We start from the raw sequence: 9096 nt of genomic DNA on the forward strand, positions 1-9096 counted from the left end.
CCAAAAAAGAACAAGACTAACTAGTGTAAAAGAATGTTCTAGTACCATAGAGTCAGCATCAATCACTGTCCTTCTCTGATGGAGGCAGCTCAGGGAGCCAAAGGAACTACAGAAGTAATATCATTAATAATTTTGTTTTTGGTCACACCACGTGGCTTGTGGGATCTCAGTTCCCCAACCAGGGATTGAACCCACACCCTCGGCAATGAAAGCGCAGAGTCCTAACCACTGGACCGCCAGGGAATTCCCCATTAATACTTTAAAGCATTTTATATCAAGCATCATGTAGTAAAAGTCCTCTTGATCGACCACTCCTTAGGGAACTTTCCAAATTAACCAATGCTCTCTGTTTCATCTATAAAAGACACTCATTGCTGCCTCAGCCTTGAGCCCAGCACTATCCCACACTTTTGGTCCCACCCATGGAGTTGATTCATACCAAGATTCAGTGGTGGTTCTTGCCCATCCTATTCATGTCAGGATATTATATTTCTGTGATTTGGTCAAAAACATGAAAATTTGATTAAATATGAGCATAAAAAGAAAGTCGCAAAGTTGGAGTCTCTTCAGATTCTTAATTAAGGCAACGTGATTTTTTAATATAACTGTAGAAATTTAAGGAAAAGATGAAAAAGTTTTGCACTCTGATTGCATGACAGGTATCTTTTAGTTCCTGCTTCACTTTAAAGAAACAAGTGGAGATTAAACAAGAATGTTGTTTGTGCAAGGAGAGAGACACTCAAGAAAAAGCCTTGGGGGGGGTCCTTCATCAAAGGATTGGGGGATTCATGCAAATTTATATGTTTTGAGTTAAAATAAAAAGTTTCAGAAATGTACAAATCATTTTTAGGATTCCCAGATTGAACCAATTTTTTCTATTAGCCGAACAACCATTGATTCTCACTGAATTAAGTTAGAGCAATTCTACTGTACTGGGATCCCAGATAGGAGAAAAAATGGGTTTCAGGACCCCTGATTTTCAAGGATCTTAATGTTAGTGTACTTTCATTGATGCAGAAAAAGAAAGCGAATGGATATTTTCAGCTCTACAGATGATTCCTTACACAGGATCAATACGTTCTTTCCACAAGATTTGGGCTTTCTATGACAGTTTGAGTCCTTCAGGAATCAGCTGCTTAGGTAAGATTCGATGTGCAAGAGATTTATTGAGGGAAATTTGTGCGAAAGCAAAAAGGGAAAGGGAACAGGAGTAGGTGGGGAGAGGCTTAGACCAAGAGGTGGGTTTTATACCTATGAAGGGAGAGCGGGGAAGGAAGGAATATTGGGTAGAAGGAACCACAGACTGCAGCGCAGCTCTGAGAAAGTCTCAGCAGATGGAGAGAGTTAGAATAAAGTTTTCCTGTAAGAGATGCCCCATGTTAGGCTGAAACAGCCCAATTGTAGTACCCCTGCTGTGCTCAGTCATGCCAGAGTGTGAATGTGGCAGTGGATTCTAAGGACGTGGCAGCTGCAGCCTGTTGGCTGACTCTACTCAGCTACGTGACTGTGGACACCTTTCCTATGATAAAGCATGACCATTCTCTAGGTAGGCTCAGACCAGTAGGGTGTGTGGAAGTTGGTGAATCCAATTATGTCCAGTTACCTTTGTCAAAAGACTTCTAAGAAGGACTCATCCTTCTTTATCTACCTGCATCTGAAATGCTGTGGTAAAAATGATTTCTCACAGATTTGATGATAAAGCTTGTGAAATCTTTGCCCAGGCCTAGAAATAAATGCTTCTTTGGTAGCCTGAATTCAGATTTAGCAAGTATTTAGTGAGCACCTATTATATCTGTGCCAGGCACTACTATAGAGGTCTACAGACTTTGTGCAGACAAGGCCCCCTGGAGCTTACACTCTGGCCAGGGAGACAGACAATAAACAACGAATCCATGGGCAAGCTAGCAGTAAGTTCTGTGAAGCAAATCAAACAGTGTAACATGTTCGAAGGGGGCTGGACAGAGGTAGTGGTCAAAGGATTATGGAGAACTACCTCTCTGAGGAGGGGACATTTGAGGTGAAACCAAATTGGAGAAAGAGGATGAGAGTTTGGGACAGAGGAAATAGCAAAGGCAGAGACAGTCGGGTGAGAGGGAGTTTGGCACATTAGTGGAAGGGAAAAAACACCACTTGGAGGGACAGGAACCACACGACCAAGTTTACATTTTAACTTTGGTGATTCCAGAATTTCTACATGGAAAGAATTTGAAAGTGGTAAGATGCTTACAAGGGGAGTTATTTGGAGGGAGGTGAGGAGGGTTAGTGGGCAGGGAGAGATGAGAGGTGCCATAAAGCTGCATACCACTGCATAAAGTTGAGGAAACGTCCACTGTGTCTACCAAAGGATCTGGAGAGGGGGCAGGTTTAGTGATGATTATGGGCTGATTAAAATGTCTCAAACTCAACTCACTCTCATCCCCAGGCATCACCACTGTATTTTTTAAAATCACCATGTCTATCGTGTAGAGAATGAACATAGGGGAACAAGAGTAGATGCCTGACAGCTAGGTAGGGTGAGAGATGACAGTGGCTTGCATTAAGGTGGTAGTGATGGCAGTGGAGCAAAGTGGATTGACTGAAAACATTTGTTTTTCTGTGAGGACATGATTGGCACAGCACAAGTTCTGTAGCACCCTGGGCATTGTAGAACACTCCTTAAAGCTGTGCCCTTTTCCTTTTTCTTTCTTTCTTTTTTTTTTTTTTTTTTTTTTTTTTTTGCGGTACGCGGGCCTCTCTCCGCTTTGGCCTCTCCCGTTGCAGAGCACAAGCAGCACAGGCTCCGGACGCGCAGGCTCAGCGACCATGGCTCACGGGCCCAGCCGCTCCGCGGCATGTGGGATCCTCCCGGACCGGGGCACGAACCCGCGTCCGCTGCATCGGCAGGCGGGCTCTCAAACACCGCGCCACCAGGGAAGCCCTTTCTTTTTCTTTATGGTGTATTTCTGAATTCAGATGTGTAGCAGACACTGTGGGTAATCAGAGAACCCCTCAAGCCCTTTTTCTTATGCCCATGTGCCTATCTACTGGCTGTGCTGTGCTTTTGCCAATAATGGCCTTGTGACTCTTCTTCAAAGGACTATCCTCCAGCTACTGAAGGCCTTTGCCCAAATATGACAGCTGGAAGTGTCTAGGAGTTTCCATCCCTCCCAGCTTCAACCCACACCCTGCCCAACCAGATCTTAGCCAAAGACTAACAGGTATGGGAGTATGAAAGTACAGTCTCTCTGCCCTGAGTTGAGCCGACTTTGAGGTATAACCTACTCGTCAGACCTCCCCACAGGATCAAGGGCGGCTGTTCTCCATGGGACTTTGCCCACAAACCCACCTCGCTTGGCTTCTCCACTGTCCTATTTCCTCCACTTCCTTACTGACTTCTTCTGGGAGTTTCCTGAAAAATCCACTTGCAGACAAATCCTTATGTCAGAGTCTACTTCTGGAGACTTCAATCCAAGCCTCTTTGCTCCATTCCCATCTCTCTCTTCCTAATGCAAACCGCCATCATACTTATATCTCTGACACTGTACCACTGGGGCAAGCGTCATACTGTTTCCAAGATTTTTCTGCCATAACTCTTATCATATGAGGGTCACATGTGTGACTCTCTCCCATGGGCCTCACTCCGCTGGTAGCCTTTTCTCCTCCACTCAAGAAAGCCTATTGTGCAATTGGTTGAGAGTATCATCATTATAGGCATAACATTAATTCTGGTTTATTTTATTAAAAATAAAAAAGTTAAAAATCCACAAATGTCAGCATTTTAGCTATTATTAACAATAAATTATTTGCAATATATCCTACGACTGATCATCATATACCAGAATGGCCTGAAAGGGTGACACAGAACCATATGAGACTTAGGATAAGACTGTATGAGAAAAACTACTCACCTTACTGCCAGCACAATTAACACAGGGGGAGCAGAAATAGAGTACAATCCAAATACATTTCCCTTTTCAGCATAAAGGTATCCTTTTGCGAAAATAGCAAGTAGAAAATAGCAAGTAGAAATGTTTAAGTATTAAGCTGAACCATATGAGATCTCCATCAGCATTTTCATATGGTTCAACCTAACACTAATTATGAACATTGGCTGGACTTTATAGATACAATACAGATTTAAAGAGGCCCTGCCTCACTCGTAACCTTGGCCAGATACCTTCTTAAATAAACTGCACTTAATCTCAACCACACTTATCTGGGAATGTCCACTCCAGGGCTGAGTAAATGGATTGCAATCATTTTCATAGATTCAAAGCCTTCCTGGAAATTGCAGTGAGCCCAGGTCTTTTTTCACCCTTTAGGCACCACCTCACTATTAATGGGAATGAGACTGCAGGGCATTTCTTAGCATTCCCCAGGGAGTGTTAGCCTCTACTTGAACCCTTCTCATTGCTTATTTTGGCACCCATCTCTTAAGACAAGCATTGGGCACAAGACAGAAGACCTAAGCATGAATCAGACTCAACTATGTTCCGACTCCATGACCGTAGACTTCTTTTCTATTACAAACCCCTTCCCAATTTAAATGCAAACATTGTCTTATTCTTTTAATTAATGGCTTCAATCTATGTTGCCTTTCCTTCCTTCATATTGAGAGAAAAACTTAGCTATTACCTTTCAACGTGATTGATTTTCAAGTTATTTTTTTAATACTAAAAGTAGAAACCAAGAAAAAAATAAAAATAAAAAGCAAGAAAAACCAAGGCTGCAGGTGCCTGCCTATCCTTGAAATGGTATATTCAAATAACTATATATTTATTTACGACTGTTACAGAAACAGAGAGCCTCATGTGTTAGTTGCATTCTCAATGTTGTACATGGCATTGTAAGATTTGATCTCTCCCAGGAGTCACCAACTTATTTTATGCCTCACTGTCTACAAAATGGGTGCAGGGGATGTGTCCTCATTCACGTTTTTTCAGGAGATTTGCTCTGCTGGGGTTGCCCAGCTTGAATCAAAGATGCTTTGAGTCAAGTTGCTTTTTCCTTAACTGAGAAACCAAAGACAGACCAAAGTTAACAACAGTCTTAAAAATAACATCTGGGGAATAATCATCACATGTTTCTTTATTACAGGAAATGCATACCAAATGTCGCCTTGTATTTAAACCTGAAAAGTGGGCAGAGTGTGGGCAGACAATTACACCAGAGGCTATTTAAGGAGGGCAGGTTTTCCATGACTGGCCACAGTTGGCCTTAGAACTCCATCTGTTCCTGACTTAATTTCACACGTAACTATTAGCACAGGTGCCATTGGTAAATATTATAGAAACAAAAGTGATTGTCATTGTAACCTTTAAGGATGTGAGTGGTTCATTCAAATCCCTGGGGCCTGACCACACATCCAGTATGGGTGAGGAACAAAAACAAAGAACAAACTTGCAAGGACTATGTCTTGTGGGTTTTTTTAGTCCTTGGAACCAGAGACATGAATTTAATTTCAAGACCCCTTGAACACAGAGGCCCTTTGACAGTTCTACCCACTTCCCTGAAACACACTCTAGCCAAATGCCGTAGGGGACATCAGAGCCAGCTACATAATTTGCGGGGCCCAGCACAGAATGAAAGCACAGGTCCCCTTGTTTAAAAAGCAGGAAGAAAGATGCCATTCAAGGTACCAAAATATAAAACCTTTTCCTTTCTTCTGCAGTTTCTCTCTTGCCTTGTCCTGATGTTTTTCATTTGCTATTTAATGTCATTCTAAGTAAAGAAAAATTAAAATTTTAAATTATTAGCATGAATTTACCATTAATCTTATATGGCACAGTGCCAGTTATAAATGCAAATATAAGACCTTTTAACCCACAGGTGAAATGACTGAAATTCAGATTCCCTAGCTCATACATACATGGGTATTTTGTCCTCACCAGAATAGTAGAAATAGTGCACAAAACGAATCTAACTGTTTTTATTTCACTTCTTCATATGCACACATTCCATTAGTATGCTAAGTGAAATAAATCAGAGAAAGACAAATACTGTATTATCTCACTTATATGTGGAATCTAAAAAAGTACAACACACTAGTGAATATAACAAAAAAGAAGCAGACTCACAGATATAGAGAACAAACTAGTGATTACCAGTGGGGAGAGGGAAGTGGGGAGGGGCAATACAGGGGTAGGGGATTAACAGGTACAAACTGTTAGGTATAAAATAAGCTACAAGGATACATTGTACAACATGGGGAATACGGCCAATATTTTATAATAACTATAAATAGAGTATAACCTTTAAAATTTGTGAATCACTGTACTGTACACCTGTAATTTGTGTAATATTATATTCAACTATACTTCAGTAAGAAAAGAAAAAAGAAAAAAACACTCTCAATCTTGGCTTCTGATGAGTAAGGAAACACTGGAAGGAGAAGGAATTATGGGTTGCCCTATTTTTCTCTTTCCTTCTATCTCATCATTTTCTGTGTGAGTGGTTGGCTAATACAAGGAAGTAACACAAGTAAGAAAGAACCTGATAGGGTCCCTTGTTCCTTCATGTTTCTTAGAACACCACTGCCTTCATCCTGCAATCGAACACAGTTTTGGTCCAAATGGAAAGCATCACCTCACAGAGCTAGCAGCTACCCCACTTACTCAGTTATAGATTGAACACACTTTGCATCTCCCTGAACTCACATCACGGTCCACTGGACGCTCGTGGGGCATCACGAACAGTATACGCAGGGGCAGCAAGGAACAGTGGATACTCATATCACTAATATCTTCTCTACTCACACTCATGATCCCTTGTTCCATCAGATTTCCCTAAAAAAAAAGAACCACAAGTTCAAAAGTAAAATTATTAAGAAGGTCAAGAAGGTGACAGCAGGGCATTAAACCAAAGTGCTGGAGCTTTGTGAGTGTGGGTCTCTGTATAGCTACACAGATTGCACACCCTTGAAGCTGACCCTGGGGGACATTTCTTTTCATACTTCAACACTTATTGAGCATCAGATATGTGTGAAAAAAGTGAATGAGACAGGCAGACAAAGTGCCATCCTTGAAGTCTCTGAGGGGCAATTTGGGTGATTGCTATGTCCATGTTTCCAATAGAAGAGTTACTTGCTTAGCTCCAAAAGTGATACTTAAAGTTTCAAGAGAATATCTAGCACTCTTGGGACACGCCTTATCCCCAAAGGTTTAGCTCAATCCCTTGAGCTAAATAGGGAAAAATACAAGATCTGTACAGCTGAGACTTAACAACGAACTTGTGAGCTCAACTTGACGTTCGGAATATATTACCCAGGTGGCTTATCGTAAACAGGCTACCAAGAACAAGGTGACCAGACACAGCCCCCAACAACTTGCCTAAACAGCAAACTCGTGAGCCCTTGTGGCAGAATTATTGAACTTGAAGTAGTCGCAGAAAACAATTAATTTTTTTAGACTTTAATCTTATTTTTCATTTGGTAAAACACACAAAACATAAAAGTACCATCTTAACCACTTTAAAGTGTACAGTGCAGTAGTGTTAACTATATTCACATGTCGTGCAAGCAATCTCTAGAAACTTTTCATCTTGCAGAACTGAAACTCTGTACCCATTAAACAGCAACTCCCCATTTTCCCCTCCCCCCAGCTCTTGGCAACCACCCTTCTACTTTCTATTTCTATGAGCCTGACTACTCTAAATACCTTATATAAATAAGTGGAATTATACAGCATTTGTCTTTTTGTGACTGGTTTATTTCGCTTAGTATAATGTCCTCATACATCCATGCTGTAGCATGTGTCAGAATTTCCTTTTTTTAAGGCTGAAGAATATTCCATTGTCTGGATATAGCACATTCTGTTTATCCATTCATTCACAGGTGAACACTTAGGTTGTTTCCACCTCTTGGCTATCGTGAATAAAGCTGCTATGAACCTGGGTGTACAATATCTCTTCCAGACCCTGCTTTCAATTCTTTTGGCTACAAACCCAGAAGTGGAATTGCTAGAGAAAACAATTATTTGAAATCACACTTATAGGGGCACGATCCATGTTGGGAGATCACATGATGTTTGGAATTGTCGGGAGACGACTTACCTTGAGAGTTCCAGGGGTAAGAGACATAACATGGAAGGATCGAGTTTGAAAAACTATAAGTGTATCCCACGCAGTTGTTCAACACTGTGGCTTTCCAAACTGGACAGACAAAAATCACTGGCTAAAGTAAGCATCAAGACAAATATTCTAACCAAAAAACTTTGGATTGTAATCAAGTGAAGTTAAAATAAGTACACTGGAGATGCGTAGAAGAAAAACTGAACAGCCAATGGTCCTTGGAAAGATAAAACTATTAAGACACTGTTTATAGGTTTGTAACGCAGCACTTGGAGCAATGCAAAAGCACCCTCTGTAGCAAGATATCAATCTTCAGACAAAAAACAATGTCCCCAGTGAGATATTACCACAATGCCCTGAAGTAACCTCGCTGAAAATACATCAGCATTCAACACTTAGACAGTCAACACCCTAGCAGACTTCACTGATGGATTTTAGAACTATAGAACTTTCAACCTTGTAAGAACATTACAGATCATCTAATCCAACTCTCCTAATTATAAAAAGAAGAAACCAAGGTGCAGAGGTGAAGGGACTCTCCCAGGACCACAAAGCTAGTTGTTGACAGACTAGGGTTGATTTTCTCAATTCTAGTGGTGAATCTGTTAATATCCTCAAGGCCACCCTTACAGCAGTAACTCCACAAGTCTCTGACAATATACATAAAATAGTTCAAGCCTGAAAAGACAGAGCTTCTGAATTATTTTCTGTGGAGCTGCCAGGCTGTCGCTGATGCTGTCCAACCACACTCTCACAATCCAGGGGTGCAACAGATGCTTCTTCTAAGACAGCGGTCCCCAGCCTTCTTGGCACCAGGGACCGGTTTCGTGGAAGACAATTTTTCCACGAACGGGGGTGGGGGATGGCTCAGGCGGTAATGCGAGCCATGGGGAGTAGCAGATGAAGCTTTGCTCGCCTGCCGCTCACCTCCTGCTGTGCAGCCGGGTCCCTAACATGGGGTTGGGGACCCCTGTTCTAAGACACATCAAGATGTTTGATGGTTGCGGATGGTCAGCATCATCAAGGCAATAGTCAGTGCCCCGGATGGAT

Source organism: Physeter macrocephalus, chromosome 21, assembly GCF_002837175.3.
Source record: "Physeter macrocephalus isolate SW-GA chromosome 21, ASM283717v5, whole genome shotgun sequence".
Taxonomy (NCBI): domain Eukaryota; kingdom Metazoa; phylum Chordata; class Mammalia; order Artiodactyla; family Physeteridae; genus Physeter; species Physeter macrocephalus.